General features: G+C 38.2%; 1 pseudogene; it reads left to right on the top strand.

The window, feature by feature from the left end:
- The first annotated feature begins 937 nt into the window (after positions 1–937).
- On the top strand, positions 938–5,187 carry LOC138431384 (heat shock transcription factor, Y-linked-like; annotated as a pseudogene).
- Positions 5,188–26,142: the final 20,955 nt, after the last annotated feature.

Raw genomic sequence — 26,142 nt, 5'->3', positions numbered from 1 at the left:
TCATCTGCTCCTCCTGCCCCCAATCCCTCCAAGAATCAGAGTCTTTTCCAGTGAGTCAACTCTTCACATGGGGTGGCCATGGTACTGGAGTTTCAGTTTTAGCATCATTCTTTCCAAAGAAATCCCAGAACTGAGTTCCTTCAGAATGGATTGGTTGGATCTCCTTGCAGTCCAAGGGACTCTCAAGAGACTTCTCCAACACCACAACTCAAAAGCATCTATTCTTCTGTGCTCAGCCTTCTTCACAATTTAACTCTCACATTCATACATGACCACAGGAAAAACCATAGCCTTGACTAGACAGACCTTAGTCGGCAAAGTAATGTCTCTGTTTTGAATATGCTATCTAGGTTGGTCATAACTTTCCTTCCAAGGAGTAAGCATCTTTTAATTTCACGGCTGAAATCACCATCTGCAGTGATTTTGGAGTCCCCCAAAATAAAATCTGACACTGTTTCCACTGTTTCCCCATCCGTTTCCCATGAAGTGATGGGACCAGATGCCATGATCTTCATTTTCTGAATTTTGAGCTTTAAGCCAACTTTTTCACTCTCCACTTTTAGTTTCATGAAGAGTCTTTTTAGTTCCTCTTCACTTTCTTCCATAAGGGTGGTGTCATCTGCATATCTGAGGTTATTGATATTTCTCCCAGCAATTTTGATTCCAGCTTGTCTTTCTTCCAGTACAGCATTTCTCATGATGTACTCTGCATATAAGTTAAATAAGCAGGGTGACAATATACAGCCTTGACGTACTCCTTTTCCTATTTGAAACCAGTCTGTTGTTCCATGTCCCGTTTTAACTATTGCTTCCTTACCTGCATACAGATTTCTCAAGAGGCAGGTCAGGTGATCTGGTATTCCTATCTCTCAGAATTTTCCACAGTTTATTGTGATCCACACAGTCAATGGCTTTGGCATAGAAAGATTTCTCTGAGATGGTACATATTTCTTCAGAAATTCAAGATGGGTCTCCTAAAGATGAATTCACTGGTTCAGAAACCTCCATTAGATCTTCTTTGTATGATTATACACTTACTGGGGAATCAGTTTTGAAATCTATGATTCAATAATATGTTTTTCATGCTTTATCTGAGGATCTTGTGATCAAAAGACCATGCTACACATAGTCTGTCTCTGAAATGATGAGGCGAATAATTTTCTTTCACTCACATTCCCACAAAAACCTTGGAATATAGTTGATAGTGATCAGTTTGAATCTATTTGGTGGGATGAGAGTGGTACATGTATAGTGATCAATGAAGAACTCTTTATGAAATAAGTCTTGGAAAGAAAGGGAACTATCCAAATATTTGAAACCAAGATTATGAAAAGTTCAATTCTACTGCTTAACCTTTATGGATTTAGTAAAAATCGGCAAACTTTTCAAAGATCTGCTTCACTACCTGCCTTTCTGGAAGAAGAAAAAAACATCTCTTTTGAGTAAGGTATTCCAACACTTTCACTTATTGAAAATATGTAAGATCAAATCATGTGAAATAGAAGAATGTTTACATATGTAGCTAAAATGGAATTTAACTTGAAATAACAAATTGCTTTAAAAGTTTTATTTTTTGAAGTTGAGAATAGCTGGAGGTTAGATACTAGATCTTTAACAAACTCTCCTAGCAACTTGAAACCAGATAAAAATCCCGAAGGTATGTGAAGTGTTATGTACAGTATATGTGCAACATAGTTTTAGTTGAGAAACATGTCCTTTCTAACATGTTGTTACCCATTAAAATTACTAACGGAGATGTTTTATTTGATGTTATTTAGTTGGTTTCCTTAAAGGAATACATTTTTTTATAGCTTAGATTTGTTTGTCAGTTTTACCTTGGTTTATAAAGAAACTAAATAATTTAATACTTTGATTTTAGTTACAGACCTACTGTAATCCAAATTTCAAAAGAGGCCATCACCAACTTTTAATAAGAATGCAAAGAAGAGTTGGGATTTGCAATATGTCTCTAATATCTTCATTAGTTCAAGACAACAAGAAGCATGTTAAAGCAAGTGTCAAAAAAGATGATCATAACTCTGAATTTCTTCCAGAAATGAGTGGGAACAGCACATTTTCAGCCTCTACAAGTTTGTGTTCCTTTCATACAAAAGCCTCATACCAGTCAGATAGTCGCTAATATAAGCTCTGTATATCCATGTGACTTATCTACCCCATCAGCAATATCGGTTAGACAAACAGACCAGATGATGGTAGATCAACCTGATGTTTTAAAAAAGTTGAGCATTTGTAATTGGCACTCACATAGCAGGTACACTCAAGTAAATGGCTACTTGAAGACTTTGTTACTACAACTACAGTTACTTCTCTCATATTGTATCTCCATTAAAGAGCAGTTATTCTGGACTGATGGTTTAGTTCAACGCTCAGTCATGTCCGCCTCTTTGAGACCCCATGAATCACAGCATGCCAGGCTTCCCTGTCCACCATCAACTCCAGGAGTTCACTCAGACTCACATCCATCGAGTCAGTGATGTCATCGAGCTATCTGATCCTCTGTTGTCCACTTCTCCTCCTCCCCCCAAACCCTCCCAGAATTAGAGTCTTTTCCAATGAGTAAATTATTCGCATGAGGTGGCCAAAGTACTACTTCAGCTTTAGCGTCATTACATCCAAAGAAATCCCAGGGCTGATCTCCTTCAGAATGGATTGGTTGGATCTCCTTGCAGTCCAAGGGGCTCTAGTCTTCTCCAACACCACAGTTCAAAACCGTCAATTCTTTGGCACTTAGCCTTCTTCATAGTTCAATTCTCACATCCATACATGACCACAGGAAAAAACCATAGCCTTGACTAGATGGACCTTACTCGGCAAAGTAATGCCTCTGCTTTTGAATATACTATCTAGTTTGGATAGTATATAACTTTTATAGTATATAACTTTCATAACATTTCTTCCAAGGAGTAAGTGTCCTTCAATTTCATGGCTGCAATCACCATCTGCAGTGATTTTGGAGCCCCAAAAATAAACTCTGACACTGTTTCCCCATTTATTTCCCATGAAGTAATGAGACTGGATGCCATGATCTTCATTTTCTGAAGGTTGCACTTTAGGCCAAATTTTTTTCATTCTCCACTTTTAGTTTCATCCAGAGACTTTTGAGTTCCTCCTCACTATCTGCTGTAAGGGTGTTGTTATCTGCATATCTGAGGTTCTTGATATTTCTCCTGGCAATCTTGATTCCAGCTTGTGTTTCTTCCAATCCAGTGTTTCTCATGATGTACGCTGCATATAAGTTAAATAAGCAGGGTAACAATACCCTGCCTTGAGGTACTCCTTTTCCTATTTGGAACCAGTCTGTTGTTTCATGTCCAGTTCTAACTATTGCTTCCTGACCTGCATACAGATTTCTCAAGAGGCAGGCCAGGTGGTCTGGTATTCCCATCTCTTTCAGAATTTTCCAGTTTATTGTGATCCACACAGTGAAAGGCTTTGGCATAGTCAATAAAGGAGAAATAGATGTTTTTCTGGAACTCTCTTGCTTTTTCCATGATCCAGAGGATGTTGGCATATTGATCTCTGGTTCCTCTGCCTTTTCTAAAACCAGTTTGTACATCAGGAAGTTCATGGTTCACATATTGCTGAAGCACGGCTTGAAGACTTTTGAGCATTAGTTTACTAACGTATGAGATGAGTGAAATTGTGTGGTAGTTTGACCATTCTTTGGCATTGCCTTTCTTTGGGATTGGAATGAAAATGGAACTTTTCCAGTCCTGTGGCCACTGCTGAGTTTTCCAAATTTGCTGGCATATTGAGTGCAGCCCTTTCACAGCATCATCTTCCAGGAGTGAAATAGCTCAACGGGAATGCCATCATCTCCATTAGCTTTGTTTGTAGCGATGTTTTCCAAGGCCCACTTGACTTCACATTCCAGGATATCTGGCTCTAGATTGGTGATCACACCATCATGATATTTGTGTCGTTTACATCTTTTCTGTACAGTTCTTCTGTGTAATCCTGCCATCTCTTCTTAATATCTTCTGTCTGTTATGCCCAGATTATCTCTGTCCTTTATCGAGCCCATCTTTGCATGAAATGTTCCCTTCGTATCTCTAATTTTCTTGCAGAGATCTCTAGTCTTTCCCATTCTGTTGTTTTCCTCTATTTCTTTGCATTGATTGCTGAAGAAGGCTTTGTTATCTCTTCTTGCTATTCTCTGGAACTCTGCATTCAGATGCTTATATCTCTCCTTTTTCATTTGCTTTTCACTCTTCTTCTTTTCACAGCTATTTGTAAAGCCTCCCCAGACAGCCATTTTGCTTTTTTGCATTTCTTTTCCATAAGAATGGTTTTGATCCTTCTCTCCTGTACAATGTCACAAACATCATTCCATAGTTCATCAGGCACTCTGTCTATCAGATCTGAGCCTTAATTCTATTTCTCATTTCCACTGTATAATCATAAGGAATTTGATTGAGGTCATACCTGAATGGTCTAGAAGTTTTTCCTACTTTCTTCAATTTGAATCTGAAATTGATAATATGGATTTCATGATCTGAGCCACAGTCAGCTCCTGGTCTTGTTTTTGTTGACTGTATAGAGCTTCTCCATATTTCGCTGCAAATAATATAATCAATCTGATTTATGTGTTGACCATCTGGTAATGTCCACGTGTAGAGCCTTCTCTTGTGTTTTTGGAAGAGGGTGTTTGCTAGGACCAGTGCATTTTCTTGGCAAAACTCTGTTAGTCTTTGCCCTGCTTCATTCCACATTCCAAGACCAAATTGGCCGTTACTCCAGGTGTTTCTCGACTTCCTACTTTGCATTCCAGTCCCCTATATTGGAAAGGACATCTTTTGGGGGTACAAGTTCTAAAAGGTTTTGTAGGTCTTCATAAAACCATTCAACTTCAGTCTTCAGTGTTACTGGTTAGGGCATAGACTTGGATAACTGTGATATTGAATGGTGGAAACTAAATTTTTAGTCCAGCATAGCGGTATTTCACCCCATGACAATTCTTTTCCTCCTTGCAAGACAGAGGCAATTCATGGTTCTCAGTGTCAAAAATCACTTATACATCTGCCTCTTCTTTTTCAAATGAACTCATCAACAATCATCATTATATGAAAACCGTGCAAAAAAAAAAAAAGAAAAGAAAAGAAAACCATGCCAATTAAATCTGACCAATCAAATACATGTCAGATTATGGAGCCTAAAGAAGACTGAAATTTACATTCGGAGATGTCAGCAAATACCTACAATTCTTTTATTTGAACAATAAATTTACATGTTCTTCTTCATAGTTTCATTTTCTATTTTCAAACAAGGAAGAGTAAAATAAGGCTTTAGTTCAATGGTTGGCTATTTTACTGCACAGGCTTATAAACTTTTTAGTTCAAGAAAATATTTGTCATGCATCCTAGACAAATTACACCTAATATATTTGTAAGCAAGAATATGAGAACAAAGGGAAAAGGTTTAATGGATGTAAAGTTATTTCTGAAATCATCCCTGCTGAAATGAAGTGGTGTCTAAATTAGGAAGATATGAGTGAATTAAGAGATGCAAATAAAATTAGAAAAATGAAAATGCAGAGTATGAACTTTAGTGCATTCACATATTATATTCTACTACTACTGGTAGAGTCTTAAAAGGTTAGACTGCTTATTGTTTTCATTATATAAATTCATTTCGTCCTTGAAAATATAGATATTGTAGCACGTCTAAAATCATGATCACAATTATACCATCAGCGTGATGCCAGAGATAATATGACATAATCAGTGACTGGCCCATTGTCAGCACAAGATATGTACTTTACAAGTGGTATTCTATAGGGTCATTTTTGCTTTGCTGTCCTTAAAGCATGTCTTTATTTCCTGAAACCAAGATTCCACCTATTAATTCCAAATGCATGTTTATATGTTGCTTATCTGTTGCCACAGAGACAAAATAAATTCTTGGTGATGACTGCAGCACATCAGAATGGTTAAAATTTCTTGGAAGACATGATATCTGTTTTCCTCAATAATTTAATTATTTTTCTCTTATACCGTGCTTCTGAAGCTACAATCACGCAAATATTTTCAGTCTTGCTAAGCCCTTCTCACAACTTTGTCTCAACTATTTCTTGGGACTGGAAGGAAATCCTGTGTGCCCTCCTACGAAGAAGAGCAGAGATATCAGCTCTTCAACGTGTTTTCGGACTACTCTCTTTACTTTGTGTATCTTTCACATCAGCTGAAACATAGAGCCTGCCAATAACACATTTAAAGTGCTTACTGAATTATCAATAAAGAAATGTAATAACCAATCAAATGCTCTACACATTACTCAACAACATTCTATAACCTGCACTACTATCATAATTCATCTTTCTTCTTAAAATTTTTCCAAGTTGATAAATATATATTACATTCACATGGATGTAAGATTTCTCGGGAGGCATGTATTCCCATGTTTTGAAGAATATTCCATGGTTTGATGTTATTGTTCTCTGGTGTCATCTTGTTGCGCCAATCAAAGTCTTTGGCATAGTCAAATAGGAGTAGAGGCTTTTTTGGAGTTCTCTTGCTTTTTGGAGGACCCAATGGGTGTTAACAAATTAATCTCGGGTCCCTCTGCCCTTTATACATCCAGCTTGTACATCTGGAAGCTCATGGTTCATGTTCTGTTGAAGCCTGGCTTCGGGAATTTTGAGCAGTTCTTTGTGACTGTGTGAGATGTGTGCAATTAAGCAGGAGTTTTCACATTCTTTGGATTGTCTTTCTTTACAGTTGGAATGAAAACCAGTTCCAGTCCTCTGGCCACAGCTGAGTCTCCCAAATTTGCTGACATAAGGAAGGCAGCACATTCACAGCATCATCTCTTAGAATTTGAAAGAGCTTAACTGAATTCCATCACCTCCACAAGCTTAGTTTGTATGTAAGCGTCCTAAGTCCCACTAGACTTCACATTCCAGGACGTCTGGCCCTAGGTGAATGATATATCATCAGGCTTAACTGGCTCATGAAGATCTTTTTTGCATAGTTCATCTGTGTATTCTTGCCACCTCTTCTTAATAGCTTCTGCTTTTGTTATATCTGTACCATTTCTGTCCTTTATTGTGCCCATTTTGCATGAAATTTTCCCTTGGTATCTCTGACTTTCTTGAAGAGATCAGCAGACTTTCCAATTCTATTTATTTCCTTTATTTATTGGCATTGATACCTGAGGCTGATTTTATCTCACCTTGCTATTCTTTGGGCCTCTGCATCCAGATGTGTAGTTTTCCCTTTCCCCTTTCATTTAGGTTCACTCCTCTTCTTAGCTCTTTGTGAGCCCTGATAACTTTATTATTTTGCACTTCTTTCCATGCAGATGGTCTTGATCACTGCTTCCTGTACATCACAAACCTCCATTCATAGGTCTTCAGACACTCATCTATCAGATAGAATCCCCTGTATCTATTTATCACTTTTACTGTATAATAATAAGGGCTTTGATTTTATATGTGTAAAATATATAAATTCCCTATTTCCTGTAAGGAAATCTTCACCCAGATATTTATGAAAGAAATACAGAAAGTTCTATATGTTATTTGGGAAATACATGAAATATAGCTGTTTGATGTTTGCCATTTAGCTAAAATCTTAATTTCTGAATCATGGGAAATTCTCTTTCATGTGTATGAATCTGTAAACTATTTCACGTATTGAGAATTCATATTTCATAGGAATTCATATTTCATATGAGAATATTTCTCCCTAGATTGTCAAATGTGAAGGAGTCAGGATTTCAAATCTCACATCTGAAGACTTTAATCCAAACTTTCTTGATGGAAATATAGAGAATATCAGAGCTCATGCATGAAATCTGTGGGGAAATTCTATATTTCTTGTAGGAAAATCAACACAGGTTTTTCAAATGTTAAATAGACAGTATTGCGTATTTCATGAAGGAAAGACCACAAATATTTTCAAATTACAAATGTGAAAAAATCCCATGTTTCATATAACCATGTTTGGATATGTGACATAGAAATTTTTATATTTCCTGTCAAAAAATCTGCATCCAGATTTTCAAAACTCTAACGTAAAAAATACCACATTCTCTGCAGATTATTTTGTGTCCATACTTTCATGTATGATGTAGAGAGAATTCTATATTTTAAGTTGGAAAAACTTTCTTCAGATATGTATATGTGAATAATATGCAATTTTATGTTTCACATCCTGAAATATGCATCTAGAGTTTCATATATGAAGCTGAGAATTTCATTTTTTACATAAGAAACTCTCATGTCAGATATCTATACTTGAAACAGATAATGCTTTCATCAAGAGGCACCTTACTGTATTAGTGTTTTTCTTTCTGGCTTACTTCACTCTGTATAATTGGCTCCAGTTTCATCCATCTTATCAGAACTGATTCAAATGAATTATTTCTAACGGCTGAGTAATACTCCATTGTGTATATGTACCACAGCTTTCTTATCCATTCATCTGCTGATGGACATCTAGGTTGTTTCCATGTCCTGGCTATTATAAACAGTGCTGCGATGAACATTGGGGTACATGTGTCTCTTTCAATTCTGGTTTCCTCGGTGTGTATGCCCAGCAGTGGGATTGCTGGGTCGTAAGGTAGTTCTATTTGCAATTTTTAAGGAATCTCCACTGTTGTGGGGAGGGAGGTGGGAGGGGGGGTCATGTTTGGGAACGCATGTAAGAATTAAAGATTTTAAAATTAAAAATAATAATAATAATAATAAAATAAAGGAAAAAAAAAAACATAAAAAAAAGAGGCACCTTACTTGCAATTTTTCTTTTATCATTTCAGTGTTGCCATTGGGATAAATAAGGTTAATCATATCTCCCACATAAATTTTGTTTCTAACAAGCTTCATCGAGGTTTTTAGTTTTTCATAGTGTTCTTTGCACAGAAGTAAAAATCAGGACAGCAATATATAGCTTTGACTTGTTCCTTTCCTGATTTTGAATCAGTTCATTTCCCTGTGTTCAATTCTGACTGCTGCACCTTTGCTAGTGTACACGTTTCTCAGGAGACATATAAGGTATTCTCGTGTTCTTGTCTCTAAGAATTTTACAAAATTATTTTTATTTTCCTTTTTATGTTTTTTAGGGGGGGTGGTTTCTGTGTGTGCAGTGTCCAAGTCATTAGCAGAGACAGGCAAGCAGGTATAGATGATTGTATGTTATCTCCTTGCTTATTCTATGATACAAACATGAATTCTTGTGTACTTCTTATGATTAAGTAACTACACAGTCCTGTGTTTGTTTCTTATTTTATTTTTTGGTCATTGTCGCTGTTTCTGTTTTCTCTCTTTTACAGGTAGTAAAGTACCAACTGGTAATTTCCTATGAATTTGCCACTTATTCTACATGAATCAAACTATGCCCATGACAGTCTCTGACCTTTGATAGCCACTGAATGGTGTTACACTTCGAGATGAGAAATCAGACATCAGTACTCTGGGAAAATGTCAGGAACATACAAAAAATAGCTAGATATATTCAAATGCTGAGTTTTTGAGACCAATTATGCTATTATATGTTATGTGGAAAGTTCTGCATTCCTTCATGCTGATGACAATTCCTCATTAACAGAAATTTCCAAGGGGGAAAGATAAACGACAACACATTATGCTTGATTGCATGTTGGAAGTCAAAGTAGTGCCAGTTATGTGCATACGTAAGCAACGTCCCATCAAACAGATTAATTCATGGCAACTAATGTTTTCTGTTTTACTGTCAAGGAAAAAAGATAATAGGGCTTGACAGGCAAAACTGAGAAGTTCCAAGAAGGCAGAATTGCAGGCAGATGTGAAATGCAACTCTCTCAATGAATGGATCACAAATAATACCTCTACATGGACAATAGTTCTCCCACAGCATCAGATACATACCAGCAGAAGACCTGGTCACTAGAAAGTCCCATGTGGGTTCCAGACATACCTGGATAGAAAGGAATTAAGAAGGGAGAAGGAGAATAAGAGGCAGCAAGACAAAACCTTTGCCTCAGGTGGGAAATGGAGAAACAGGGAAGAGATTTCCAGAATTAGGCAAGCCCCTTCACTAAGGGTAAATTATTTTTGACTGAAAGGAAACAAGGTAAAGCAGCAGATGAAATATAATTTGGATAGAGAGAGAGTCACACAGACAATCTGTGTCATGAGCCTATATGGCCCAAACTGCAATGCAGCTCAACCACTGTGCATGGGGTCTGGAAGCTGGGCACGGGTTTAGAGAGCCATCCTGGGACAGGAATGTTGTTGATTATGTGTAGATAGCCTGGTAAGGCACCTATGAGTAGTTGTGTAGCAGAAAATGCCTTTTGAGCATTCCCAAACCATGAAAGAGGCAGGACCTTACTTCTGTGTCACACTCAGGAGGTACAGATATCTCTGTAGCCACTCTTCTTCCTGCCTGTTAACACCTACTGCAAGGCAATAGAGAAAGACCAGCAAAAGTACCACTCATGCTCCTGCAAACATAGGCTAGACAGGATCACATTAAGGCCAATTCTCTTTGCCCATGGCTGATAGCTCCTATTCATAATTGGCACCACCAGGGTTCCAGCATTCCAAACAGCTCTGCCGCATCCTGTGCTCACCAAGGCAGACCCCAGTGCTCCACAAGTTTCTCAGGGCAGACTTCTTTGGTGACTACACGTGAGGAAGGATAAAAATTACACCTGAGACCTAGGGACGAGTCATTATGGAAGAGGACTGGAAAGCTTCTAACCATGCTGCAGATTAAATATACAGGATTAATCACACAGACCCTGTATCTATAGAATACATCAAAAGATGAGAAGAGGCCAAATGAAAGAAAATGCCCAGGCTCAGGCAGCTGTGAGAATCCACAGGAATTACAGGACTTTGGAGTCTGAGCTGTCCTTAGATCCAGAGTCCAGTTATCTCCATTTTGGAAAGCTTCTCAAAGAGGTGTAGTTGTCCTCTGGGTCCTGCTGGGGACTAAAACACTGGCAGATGAGACACTAGGAAATATGTTTTATTCTGTTGTTGCATTGAGTTATTTTGTTGTTCGGGCACTATTTTTCTCTGTTCTTTGTTACTGCATATTGATTTGGCCTTTTAAGATTATTTCAACCATATTTTTATTTTTTGTATAACTATTTCTACTTTTTTTTGTTTCCTATTCTCTGTGCCTTTTGTTGCTGTTGCATCGCTTCATTTTTTTTAAAGACGTATGCATTTCCATATTAACTTGGATTTTCTGTTATTCTGTGGGAGCTGCATCTGATCTTCTTTTCAGAATTGTATTCTTTATTCTTCAGTGGACCCTCTGCTATGATGTGGGTTTTTACCTTTTGATTTACTTCATTGCTTTCCTTTATTAAACTGTTGTCCTCTGTGCAATGTTTATTGTTTGTGGTTCTTTTGATTGTATTTTGCCATTTATCTTGCTACTCTTTTAATCTCAATCTCTTACTATATCACCTCTTACTGTGGCTTTCTGAGCATAAGTTGGGCCTGATCCTTTCAGGTGTCAGCACGGAGACAAGAGTCATGGGACACCAGAGAGCTCCAATCTACAGTGCATATTAACGGGTGACATTCTCCATGAACCTTCAACTTAATCTGTGATGCACTACACAGAACTGCCTGCATAACCCAGGGCTGATGCCTCACACCACACAACAAGCAAGACAGAAACACAAACCAGTCATCAGCAGATAGACTGCCTAATGTCTGAATAATCTCATCATTCAGTTTAGTTCAGTCGCTCAGTCATGTCCGACTCTTTGCGACCCCTTGAATCTCAGCACACCAGGATCCCTGTCCATCACCGACTGCTGGAGTTCACTCAGACTCACATCCATAGAGTCAGTGATGTCATTCAGCCATCTCATCCTCTGTCGTCCCCTTCTCCTCCTGCCCTCAATCCCTCCCAGCATCAGAGTCTTTTTCAATGACTCAAGTCTTTGCATGAGGTGACCAAAGTACTGGAGCTTCAGCTTTAGAATCATTCCTTCCAAAGAAATCCCTGGGCTGATCTCCACCGGAATAACCTGGTTGGGTCCCCTTGCAGTCCAAGGGACTCTCAAGAGCGTTCTCCAACACCACAGTTCAAAACCATCAATTCTTCGGTGCTCAGCCTTCTTCACAGTCCAACTCTTACATCCATACATGACCATAGGAAAAAAACATAGCCCTGACTAAATGGACCTTAGTCTGCAAAGTAATGTCTCTACTTTTGAATATACTATCTAGGTAACTTTTCCAGGATGTCTGGCTCTAGATGAGTGATCATACCATCATGATTATCTGGATAGAGAATATCTATTTTGTACAGTTTTTCTGTGTATTCTTGCAAACTCTTTAAAATATATTTTGCTTCTGTTAGTTTGCTTCCATACCATTTCTGTCCTTTATCGAGCCCATCACATGAAATATTCCCTTGGTATCTCTAGTTTTCTTGAAGAGATCTCTAGTCATTCCAATTCTGTTGTTTTCCTCTATTTCTTTGCATTGATCGCTGAAGAAAGCTTTCTTTTCTCTTCTTTCTCTTCTCTGGACTCTTCATTCAGATGCTTATATCTTTCCTTCTCTCCTTTGCTTTAGCCTCTCTTGTTTTCCCAGCTATTTGGAAGGACACCCCAGACAGCCATTTTGCTTTTTTGCATTTCTTTTCATGAGAATGGTCTTGTTTGCTGTCTCCTGTACAAAGTCACGAACATCATTCCATAGTTCATCAGGAAATCTATCTATCAGATCTAGGCCCTTAATTCTACTTCTCACTTCCACTGTATAATCATAAGGGAATTGATTTAGGTCATACCTGAATGGTCTAGTGGTTTTCCCTACTTTCTTCAATTTCAGTCTGAATTTGGTAATAAGGAGTTCATGATCTGAGCCACAGTCAGCTCCCTGTCTTCTTTTTGTTGACTGTATAGAGCTTCTCCATCTTCGGCTGCAAAAAATATAATCAATCTGATTTCAGTGTTGACCATCTGGTGATGTCCATGTGTAGACTCATCTCTTGTGTTGTTGGAAGAGGGTGTTTGCTATGAACAGTGCATTTTCTTGGCAAAACTGTATTAGTCTTTGTCCTGCTTCATTCCGCATTCCAAGGCCAGATTTGCCTGTTACTCCAGGTGTTTCTTAACTTCCTACTTTTGCATTCCAGTCCCCTATAATGCAAAGAACATCCTTTTTTGGGGTGTTAGTTCTAAAAGCTCTTATATGGGGAAACAGTGGAAACAGTGTCAGACATCCCATAGACACCTACAAATGACATGAACTGACACGGCACCACCATTAGAGAGGGAAGACTCAGCTGCAGACTTAAGAACGTAGTTGTCAGTCTCTTCCACTCCAAAGCCCACACTGGTCACTCAACCAACTTTATTGACTTGGAGTGGAGACTTGGAAACAACTATAACCAAGCAGACTGGGAAGAAATGACCATTAACACAGTAAGTACGGAATTGTGAAGACAGAGAAATATGTTGTCAGCAAAGGAACGTGGTAAAAGCTCACAACATAAAGAAAGAAAAAATGGGTAGGCTCCCTGAGAAAGATTCGGAAGTTATGGTAGTAAATGTGATAAAACATTAGAGAAATAGGATGGAGAACAGACGAGAAATATTTCTGAAGGGCCTAGAAAAATGAATAAGTAACAACAAATAATTACAAGCACAAAAATGGGCATTGGTCTATATAGGCTAATACACACTCTTATACTGCTGAAGTCAACATAATTTTGGAAACAATTTACCCTCCAATTTAAAAATGAAGTTTAAAAAGAAACACGACTATACCTGTGGCCAATTCATGTTGATGTATGACAAAACTAATACAAATTGTAAAGAACTTAACCTACAGTTAAAATAAATAAATTTATATATATATATATGTCAAAAAAAAAAAAAGGAAAAGAAAAGAAACACAAGCATTCAAAGGCACAAGAGACCTGACAAAGTTAATTGATACTTGTAGGACATTTCACCTAAACACAGAATATATATTTTTTCTAAAGTCAAAATGAATTATCACCAGAATAAATCACAAACTAAATTTCAAATCAAGCCTTGGTAAATTTAAGATAATGGTAATTGTATCAATCTATTTTTTTTTAACAAATGCTATGATTTACATAGCATAATTTGGGGGCAGGGGCTATGAAAACATGAATCCATTTAGGCTAACAAATACTCATCTACATGGTCAAGAGATCTCTGATAAAATCAGAGAGAAAAAAGAAAGAAAAATTTTAGAGACAAATAGTATTAAAAACATGATTATCTGAATTTTATAGAGCATGCTAGTGCAGTAAAAGAGTCAAGTTGATAAATACTAGAAGACTCTTGAGAGTCCCTTGGACTGCAAGGAGATCCAACCAGTTCATTCTGAAGGAGATCAACCTGGGATTTCTTTGGAAGGAATGATGCTGAAGCTGAAACTCCAGTACTTTGGCCACCTCATGAGAAGAGTAGACTCTTTTGAAAAGACTCTCATGCTGGGAGGGATTGGGGGCAGGAGGATAAGGGGGCGACCAAGGATGAGATGGCCGAATGGCATCTAGGACTCAATGGATGTGAGTCTGAGTGAACTCCGGGAGATGGTGATGAACAGGGAGGCCTGGCGTGCTGTGATTCATGGGGTGACAAAGAGTCAGACACGACTGAGCGACTGAACTGAACTGAACTGAACACATCTCAAAAAGGAAAATGAATATGTCTAGGCTGTATATTGTCACCCTGCTTATTGAACCTATATGCAGACTACATCATGAGAAATGCTGGGCTGGAAGAACCCCAAGCAGGAATCAAGATTGCCAGGCAAAATATCAATAACCTAAGATATGCACACCACCCTTATGGAAGAAAATGAAGAGGAAATAAAAAGCCTCTTGTTTGAAAGTGAAAGAGGAAAGTCAAAAAGTTGGCTTAAAACTCAACATTCAGAAAACAAACATCATGGCTTCTGATCCCACCACTTCATGGCAAATAGATGGGGAAAAAGTGGAAACAGTGTCAGACTGTATTTCGGTTGGCTCCAAAATCACTGCAGATGGTGATTGCAGCCATGAAATTAAAAGACGCTTACTCCTTGGAAGAAAAGTTATGACCAACCTAGATAGTATATTGAAAAGCAGAAATATTACTTTGCCAACAAAGGTTTGTCTAATCTAGGCTATAATTTTACCAGTGGTCATGTATGGATGTGATAGTTGGGCTGTGAAGAAAGCTGAGCTCTGAAGAATTGATGCTTTTGAACTGTGGTTTTAGAGATGACTCTTGAAAGTCCTTTGGACAGTAACGAGATCCATCCAGTCCATCTTAAAGGAGATCGGTCCTGGATGTTCATTGGAAGGACTGATGTTGAAGCTGAAACTAGAATACTTTGGCCATCTCATGCGAAGAGTTGACTCATGGGAAAAGACCCTGATGCTGGCAGGGATTGAAGGCAGGAGGAGAAAGAGATGACAGAGGATGAGATGGCTGGATGGGATTACCTACTCGATGGACATTTGTTTGATTGAATTCTGGCAATTGGTGTCAGACAGGGAGGCCTGGCGTGCTGTGATTCATGGAGTCTCAAACAGTCAGACACAACTGAGTGACTGAACTGAACTGAACTGAATCGAGCAACATCGCAAGTAATCAACATAACTTTAAATTGAAAGCATTTAGAGAAAGAAGAAAAAGCAGACAAAATTCCCCAAAATGAATAGAAGGTAAAACGACAAAAATCAGAGCATAAATTAAAGAAAGGAAATGATGAAAAATTAGCCAAAGTCAGTATCACTTAAAGGAGTCTCTTAGACAGGATAAACAAAATAGATGAATCATAGTCTAGACTTATCAAGAAAGAGAAAGAGACAAACACTTAAATCAATCAATTTGACAGGAAAAAGGATGGCATTATAACAGATACCACAGAAATAACAAAGCATAAGAGAGTACAGCAAACAATTATAAGTCAATAAAATGGAGAACCTGAAATCCATGGACAAATGCTCAGAAATTCTAAGAAGAAACACAAAATAATAATAGAGCAATTTCAAGCACTAATATTGAAAATGTGCTGAAAATTTTACAGTGGACAAAATTAAAGCCAGATGGGGTTAAAGGCAAATTTTGTGAACCAGTCAAAGAACTGCTAACACATGCACTTTTAAAACTCCTCCATAATTCTAGATTGGAAGGAAAACCCACAGACACATTGTACAAGGTCACAATCACCCTGATACTAACACTGGAAAAAACACAGAAAAAGAAAGTTAGAGACCAGTACCACATAGATGAACAGAGGCAAACATCCTTAGCAAAATATGAGCAAAAAAATCCACCAATACCTTAAAAGGATTGAACAAAAGGATTGAACCATTATTAGGTTGGAGGGGGGGTTATCACACATATGGAAACATTATTCAGTAGCTGCTTATCAATGTACAGTGAAGGAATGAAACAGTATGATCACCTCAATAGATGCTGAAAGGTCTTTGATATAATCCAACAAGTGTTTGTGAAAAAATTCTCCCAAAACTGAACATTCGAAAAATTACCTCAACTTAAGAAAGACACACAAATGAAAACTACAATGCTATATTACCTCACTCCATTAAAAACCCTCTATCATTAAAACAAACAAACAAACAAACAACCTACAACAAGGGACTGCTCAACTGGTTCAATGGCTAAGATACCATGATCACAAAGCAGGGTTGATCCTTGGTCAGGGAATTAGATTCCACATGCAGTGAATGAGGTTTGTAACAACCAAATAAAGAAGTAAATATATATGTGTGTGTGTGATTGTGTATGTGTATATATGTGTGTGTATACATACATATATACATACACACACACACACACACACATATATATATATATATATATATATGATTGCATAATATTATATGAAGGAAATGGTGTGGAGAAAAGAGAATCCTCCTGCCCTCTTGCACTTTTGTTAGGAGTATAAATGAATACTGCCACAAAGCCAAACAGTATGGAAGTTCTTTAGATAACCAGGTATAAAACTACCATTTAACCCAACAATCCCACTATTTGGGATATATTTTTAAAAAGAAAAAAAAAAAACCTTAATGTAAAATAGATATGTATGCCAGTAAACACTGCAACACCTTTTAGAGTAGCCAGTAAAGAAAAACAACTTCAGTGTCCATCGAACAAAGAATGGATAAAGAAGTTATGGTACATATAAAGGATGGAAAATTACTCAGTCATTAAAAGGAACAAAGTTGGAGTATTTGCAGAAGTTCAGATGAATCTAGAGCCTATTACACAGCGAAATAATTAGAAAACAGAAAGACCAATACTGCATATTAATGCATATAAATGGAATCTAGAAAACAATTGCTGAATAACACATTTGGAGAGTACGAAGAGACACAGTCATAGAAACAGACTTGTGGACACAGTGTGGGGAGGAGAGAACGGAATGCTTTGAACAAATTGCACTGACATATGTAACATACCAACTATACAGTAGATAGCTAGTTCTATGGAGTGTTCCAGTGGAGTGGGTTGTGTGGTACGAAGGAGGCTTAAGAGAGAGATGGGAGGACTGCTCAAAAGGGAGACTCAGCTATATTTACTAACAACTGATTTTCTTTTTCTTCGCTGGGCAGAAGAAACAAATACAGCATTGTAAATTAATTATACTGCACAATCTTAATTGTTTTGATTCATGTGAAGAAAGAAAACCAGTCCTTGGCTAAGTTGTGCAAGTGACAGGTTAAGCATCACAGTGCGGGTCAAGTAAAATGTGTATGAAAGACTGCTTTAGTATGTATAGACAAAGCTAAAAAAAAGGCAAATCCATAGCTAAGTTAGCCAGAATATATTCAGACTCTACACTTGTGCCCTTTTGCTTCACTAATTTGTCAGTTTCTAAAAGTAAAGAGGGGGTTTCTAAAAGTAAAGTAAACATATATAGTTATATGTTTTCATAAATTGATGTCACTAATTTATGAAACCATGAATCCCCTTAAGTTTTAATAAGTAATAGCAAACCTTTGACTACAGAACTATGCTAAGTATGAATTAGCAAACATAGGTTGAGACTGAGGTCGTGTACAAGAATCTCCTGTATTGTTTTTTTTTTTTTTTTTTTTTTTTTTAATTTTTAGTTTTTTATTTTTTACATTTTAAAATCTTTAATTCTTACATGCATTCCCAAACATGAACCCCCCTCCCACCTCCCTCCTCATAACATCTTTCTGGGTCATCCCCATGCACCAGCCCCAAGCATGCTGCATCCTGCGTCAGACATAGACTGGCGATTCAATTCACATGATAGTATACATGTTAGAATGTCATTCTCCCAAATCATCCCACCCTCTCCCTCTCCCTCTGAGTCCAAAAGTCCGTTATACACATCTGTGTCTCTTTCCCTGCCTCGCATACAGGGTCGTCATTGCCATCTTCCTAAATTCCATATATATGTGTTAGTATACTGTATTGGTGTTTTTCTTTCTGGCTTACTTCACTCTGTATAATCGGCTCCAGTTTCATCCATCTCATCAGAACTGATTCAAATGAATTCTTTTTAACCGCTGAGTAATACTCCATTGTGTATATGTACCACAGCTTTCTTATCCATTCATCTGCTGATGGACATCTAGGTTGTTTCCATGTCCTGGCTATTATAAACAGTGCTGCGATGAACATTGGGGTACATGTGTCTCTTTCCATTCTGGTTTCCTCGGTGTGTATGCCCAGAAGTGGGATTGCTGGGTCATAAGGTAGTTCTATTTGCAATTTTTTAAGGAATCTCCACACTGTTCTCCATAGTGGCTGTACTAGTTTGCATTCCCACCAACAGTGTAGGAGGGTTCCCTTTTCTCCACACCCTCTCCAGCATTTATTGCTTGCAGATTTTTGGATCGCAGCCATTCTGACTGGTGTGAAGTGGTACCTCATTGTGGTTTTGATTTGCATTTCTCTAATAATGAGTGATGTTGAGCATCTTTTCATGTGTTTGTTAGCCATCCGTGTGTCTTCTTTGGAGAAATGTCTATTTAGTTCTTTGGCCCATTTTTTGATAGGGTCGTTTATTTTTCTGGATTGTAATTCTAGAATATGTGCTACTGACTGGGAAAAATGCATAGCCCCAAAGTGGTGAATTATGTTTTCTTCCTCAGGCCTTTCATCATAAGAAGGATTTGATCATGAGGAGCAACTTTTCATGGATTATGAAAAGACTACTTTGAAGAAGAATAGGAGGATCCAGATTTTACAGAAGTTTTGGTACAATGATCAGGTATGGATAGTACCAGGGTCCAGCCCCTGTTGGATCCAGGTCATCCTCAGGGGAATAGCATCAGAGACTGGAAAGAGATTTATAGATATAGAAAGAGATGAAGAGGGAATATTGCAGTAAGAAAATAGAGGAGTGAAAGAGGCTGATATTCCTTGGTTTATACAGAAAGCCAATAAAGCCTAGACAAGGGACTTGCACTGTTCACATAAGCCACAGGCACCCTCTTGAGTAGCAGAAGGTGCCCCACCTTGGGCACCCTCTCGAGTGGGTCTCAGAAGCCCAGGCAGAGACGTGAACTCAGAAGGCCCCTGCACTCCAGGGTGTCAGCCCGAAAACAGAGAGAAAGAAATAATGACACAGGGAGACCAAGCTTCAGTGAGTGAGGCCCTAAACTTTATTTTCCAGAGGAGCTTATATACATTGAGCTGTACATAGAAAATGATGGATGATGCAGAGTCATACAGGGTCAGCAGTCCTGACCCTTATTAAGACCAGGCTTTGATTCTGCATTCCTTCTGACATACAAAGGTCTCAGGTGATTTACATCATCTTCTGGCCAGAAGGCCTGCTAACCTTTTTATGACCATTTCTGATAATGATTAGTCAACCAGAAAACTTATTTTCTCCAAAGGTGATTTTTTTAAAGTCAGGCCCAGTCTCTGAAAGCACTAGATAAGGTTATATTCCTATAGGTTAAGGGTGAAGTGGGCAATAACATGGAAATAATTTCTGATGTGGTTAAATCAAAGGCTACAGCTTGTTTTTCCCACATACCACTTTACTAGTTAATGTATATCCTTAAAGACATAATGGGTAAGGGATATGGAAACGTAGCAGCGAGTGTTGGCTCAACAATGACACCCTCCACCAGTACTATTCTAATAACTTCTTAACTCCCCACAAGGCTCTATAGATTTAGAATATCGGCTTCATGTGCCTCTCATGGTTGGGAGGCCATAAACAATGATATGCATAGCTTCAGAAGTCTGAACAAACCATCAGGCTAGCTAGAAAATCATCAGAGGCGTTTAGATTGGAACACTCTTATAATGCCCAGGAGAATTATTAACTAAATCTCTAAGATGTTTTCTTCAGATAAAGGGGATTGGGGATAGCACACCATTAATGTTAGAGGTGTTGGTGAAAGACATGAAATAATAAAACAGACAGTTTCTGGTTCTGGGGTAGATGCTTGAGCATGTCCAGGGGATCCCTTGCGTCCTGATCCGCCTTGCCCGTCAGGTCTCTCCACATGACCTTGCCATGGGTGGGATTGATCCAGGGAGTTCCTCGAGTCCTGATTCTGCCTTGCCCATCAGGCCTCTCCTGCATGACCTTGTCACGGATGGGATCTCCCATGCTGTCCCCCGGCAGGAGAGTGTCTGAATATTATGGTTAACGAAAGAAAAACTGGACATGTCAAGTGAATAGATTGAGATATTTTCTACCTATAGGAAGATGCAAGAATCTGGGCTCCTTGAAATAATTCCTTTGATAAGCACATTAATTAGGGCTAGTAACTTGTTTTTGTCTCAAGTCAGTTCTTTGGGCAACACTGCTGGCAACTGCAGTAACTAGGGACTTGATAGTGAGAAACGTTATTTAATCAAGAGTAGCCCCAGGTTTCACATTTACAGATGGTTGCAATGGCTTATTACTTGACTATTGCAGCATCCTTTGTTTACTGATATGGCTGGCAAATTTATTGGTTCACAGTGTGCTCTATTCTCTACAACCTGAGAAAAAGTTGCAATCTCTACAAAGATTCTTATACTCTCACAGAAGGTGACTATGTGCTTCTGTCTCAACAGGACATACAGAGCATGGACTATCAATTCAGTTCAGTTCAGTTCAGTCACTCGCTCGTGTCCGACTCTGTGGCCCCATGAATCACAGTACGGCAGGCCTCCCTGTCCATCACAAACTCCCGTACTTCACTCAGACTCACGTCCATCGAGTAAAGTGATGCCATACAGCCATCTCATCCTCTGTCATCCCCTTCTCCTCCTGCCCCAAATCCCTCCCAGCATCAGTCTTTTCCAATGAGTCAACTCTTCTCATGAAGTGGCCAAAGTACTGGAGTTTCAGCTTTATCATCATTCCTTCCAAAGAAATCCCAGGACAGATCTCCTTCAGAATGGACTGGTTGGATCTCCTTGCAGTCCGAGGGACTCTCAAGAGTCTTCACAGTCCAACTCTCACATCCATAAATGACCACAGGAAAAATCATAGCCTTGACTAGACGGACCCTAGTCGGCAAAGTAAGCAGAGAAGGTCTCTGCTTCTGAATATACTATCTGGGTTGGTCATAACTTTTCTTCCAAGGAGTAAGTGTCTTTTAATTTCATGGCTTGCAGTCACCATCTGCAGTGATTTTGGAGCCCAGAAAAGTAAAGTCTGACACTGTTTCCACTATAATTTAGTCCATGCCTAAAGTACTGTGAAAATACCTAATACAGGTTTAGTACAAATCCCAATTAGACAGGAAACTGAAAGCAAAATATAAATTTGAAGAACACGACCAGAAAGACTTGGATCAAGGAAGGGTAAAATATATTTATATAAGTAAATTTAAAATTATGTGCCTACAGTGATATATTCAAATAGACATATATATGCATACTGTGTAAATATTTATCTCTACTCATATACACACACACACATTTCCATAAGTATCTGAACTTCTCTGCAATATTCTCAAAAACAGTCTTTACATGATGGTATAATTCAAGTCTTAGTATTTTCAATCAACCAAATATGTTCTATGAAAATAAAGAAACAGAGCCAACATTTAAAAAAGGGATAAATGCTTGCAAATTTTTTAATGTATGGAAAATTAATCAAGACATTCCTAAAGAACCAATATTGTAAAGTGTCAGTCACATGGAAAAATAGGTAATTTTCTGAGGTGAATGTAAGTAAAGCACTTTTAACAAGTCATCAGATCCTGCAAAAGTACATGTCTGAATGTTTATACTTCCTGAAAAATATATACTGCTACCTGTAGACAGCAAAATTATGTACCTAAACTGTTGACATATACATATGCATGTATAGGTGTTGCAGTATATAGATATATACATATATGCATATTTAAAATTATGTGCCTACCATGATATGTTCAAATAGGCATATATATGTATACTGTGTAAATATTTATCTCTACTTATAAACAAACACATGCATAAGCAGGGTGATCATATACATACTTGACGTACTCCTTTTCCTATTTGGAACTAGTCTAATGTTCTATACCCAGTACTAACCTTTGCTTTCTGACCTGCATATGTGTTTCTCAAGAGGCAGGTCAGGTGGTCTAGTATTCCCATCTCTTTCAGAATCTTTCATCGTTTATTTGATCCACACAGTCAAAAGCTTTGGCACAGTCAAAAAAGCAGAAATAGATGATTTTTTCTGGAACTTGCTTCCTTTCTCCATGATGCAGCAGATTTTGGCAATTTGATCTCTGGTTCATCTGCCTTTTCTAAAACCAGCTTTAACATCTGGAAGTTCATGGTTTATGTATTGCTGAAGCCTGGCATGGATAATTTTGAGCATTACTTTACTAGCGTATCAGATGAGTGCAATTGTGCAGTAATTTGAGCATTTTTTGGCATTGTGTTTCTTTAGGATTGCAATGAAAACTGAGCTTTTCCAGTCCTATGGCCACTGCTGAGTTTCCCATATTTAGTGCAGCAATTTCACAGCATCATCTTTCATGACTTGAAATAGCTCAACTGGAATTCCATCACTTCCACTAGCTTTGTTAGTAGTGACACTTTCCAATGCTCACTTGACTTCATATTCCTGGATATCTGGCCCTGGGTGAGTGATCCCACCATCATGATTATCTGGGTCGTGAAGCTCTTCTTTGTACACTTCTCCTGTGTATCCTTGCCACCTCTTCTTATATCTTCTTCTTCGGTTTGGTCCATATCATTTCTGTCCTTTATCGAGCCCATCTTTTCTTGAAATGTTCCCGTGGTATCATTACTTTTCTTGAAGAGATTTCTTCTCTTTCCCATTCTGTTGTTTTCCTCTATGTCTTTGCATTGATCTCTGAGGAAAGCTTTCTAATCCGTTCTTTGTTTGGAACTCTGCATTATATACTTATATATTTCCTTTTCTGCTTTGCTTTCTAATTCTCTTCCTTTCACAGCTATTTGTAAGGCCTCCTTAGATGGCTATTTTGCTTTTCTACATTTCTTTTCTGTGGGGACTGTCTTGATCCTTGTCTCCTGTACAGTGTCACAAACCTTGGTCCATAGTTAATCAGGAACACTGTCTATCAAATCTAGTCCCTTAAGTATATTTCTCATTCGATGTATATTCATAAGGCATTTAATTTAGGTCTTACATGAATGGTCTAGTGGTTTTCCCTACTTTCTTCAATTTAAGTGAATTTGACAAAAAAAGAATTTGTGATGTGAGCCACAGTCAGCTACCATTCATGTTTTTTCTGACTGTGCAGATCTTCTCCATCTTTAGGTGGAAAGAACAGGATCAATCTGATTTCGGTGTTCACCATCAAGTCAGGTCCATTTGTAGAGTCTTTTCTTGTGTTGTTGGAAGAAGGTGTTTGCTGTGACCAGTGCATTCTCTTGGCAAAACTCTGTTAGTTTTTGGCATGCTTCTTTCCATATTCCAAGGCCAAACTTTTGTGTTACTCTGTTTCTTCAATTCCTACTTTTGCATTCCAATCCCCTGTAATGAAAATGATATATTTTTGGGGTGTTAGTTCTAAAAGATCTTGTAGGTCTTCATATAACTGTTCAACTACATCTTCTTCATGGGCCTAGACTTGGATTACTGTGATATTGAATGGTTTTCTTTGGAAATGAACCGAGATCATTCTGTCATTTTTTAGATTGCATTCAAGTACTGCATTTTGGACTCTGTTGTTGACCATGATGGCTACTCCATTTCTTCTAAGGGAATCCTGCCCATAGTAGTAGATATAATGGTCATCTGAATTAAATTCACCCATTCCAGTCCTTTTTAGTTTGCTGATTCCTAGGACATTGGCGTTCACTTTTGCTATCTCCTGTTTGAACCCTTCCAATTTGCCTGATGGACCTGACATTCCAGGATCATATGCAATATTGCTCTTTACAGCATTGGATCTCACTTCTAGCACCAGTGACATCCACAACTGGGTATTTCTTTTGCTTTGACTTCATCCCTTCTTTCTTTCTGGAGTTATTTCTCCACTGATCTCCAGTAGCATATTGGGAACCTATGAACACGGGGAGTTCCCCTTTCAGTATCCAATTATTCTGCCTTTTCATACTGTTCATGGGCTTCTCAAGGCAAGAATACTGAAGTAGTTTGCCATTCCCTTTTTGGTGGACCTCCATCATGACCACCCATCCTGGTTGGCCCCACATGGCATGGCTTAGTTGCATTGAACTAGACAGGGCTGTGGTCTGTGTGATCAGATTAGCGAGTTGTTTGTCATTATGGTTTCAGTGTGTCTGCCCTCTGATACCCTTTCACAACACCTAGCATCTTACTTGGGTTTCTCTTACCTTGAACTTGGGGTATCTCTTCATGGGTGCCCCAGCAAAGTGCAGCCACTGCTCCTTACCTTGGATTAGGGATATCTCCTCACAGTCGCCCCTGCTGACCTTGACCGTGTAGTAACTCCCTCGACCCTCCTGTGCCCATGCAGCCACCATTCTTTGGATTTAGTTCTTTCTCTGTCTCAGGTATTCTACTGTTGGCTCCACCAGGGTGTTTTTAATCTCCGTTAATGCATTGATTATTACTGCTTGACTCTTCTTTATTTCTTCTAGATCCATGGTAAACATGTTTATTTCTTCTCATTCCAGGCCTCCAGTGTGTTTACCAGCAACATTACATAGCTTTCAAGATTTTGGTCATGTTTACTGTCATTAGCCTGAATTCTTTTTCAGGAAAACTTCCTACCTAGTTTTCTTTTGTTTGTTTTTGTGGGTATTTATCAGTTATCTTCACCAGCTGCATGTTTCTCACCCATTTCATTCTTTCTTGATTGCTGTGGTTTGGGTCCCTATTCTGCAGGCTGTAGACTTATGGCTCCACTTTGTTGTGGATACTGTCCTTTGTGGGTGGGATGGATCCAGTGACTTGTCAAGGTTTAATGCTTTGTGGAATTTGTGTCTGTGCAGTGGCAGGTGGATCTGTGTCTCTTCTCCCTGAAGTGCAATGAATTGTCCATGGATTATGCTTTGGGGTGTTTGTGGGTTTGCTATGGTTTCATGCACCCCCTTTAATAACATTCACAGTTGTGTTTCTCTTTTGCTGGAGAATAGCTGTGGGTTCTCTTGTACTGAATGCTGGGTCGAGTGTTGAGATGGCTTTTCATGCAGACATGGAAACTCTGGGTTGTGTGTGTGTCCTTTAATGTTCTGGGGTAGGGAATTCAATGTTGATCTAAATTTCTAGAATCAATGTCCTGACCTCTGGGTTTCTGTCCCCAGGTTACAGCAGCATAAAAAAGCCACATCCACACAATACAGAAGTTAAATCCCCAGGTTAATGGTGACAAAACTCTTCTCATCCTAAAAGAATCAAAGTGATTCACAGAGTTTTAGAGAGCAGAGAGAAGGGTGGAGGGAGAAAGAGGTGTCTAGGAGGAGATAGAAGAGAGTTAAAAGGGGAGAGAGCTATCAATTCAGGAAACAAATCCATAAGTGATATCAGATCATAAAGATTTTGTTCCTAAGATTACAACATTGATGACAATTTTTCTAAAGCAAAAGCTAAGAACTGAAAATAGAATTGTTAGACTCATTTAAATAGTATAAAAAAAGAAAACAGACGTAAAATTTATTCATATATATATATATATATAAGAAATGTATAAAAAAGCTGTATTTTTGACAGGTAACAATAGTAAACAGAAATAACAATTTAGAAAAAAAAAAGAAATAACAATTTAA

Source organism: Ovis canadensis, chromosome Y (genome assembly GCF_042477335.2).
Source record: "Ovis canadensis isolate MfBH-ARS-UI-01 breed Bighorn chromosome Y, ARS-UI_OviCan_v2, whole genome shotgun sequence".
Classification (NCBI taxonomy): Eukaryota; Metazoa; Chordata; class Mammalia; order Artiodactyla; family Bovidae; genus Ovis; species Ovis canadensis.
The sequence above is the reverse complement of the archived record's forward strand: the minus strand, read 5'-3'. Positions and strand labels throughout refer to the sequence as shown.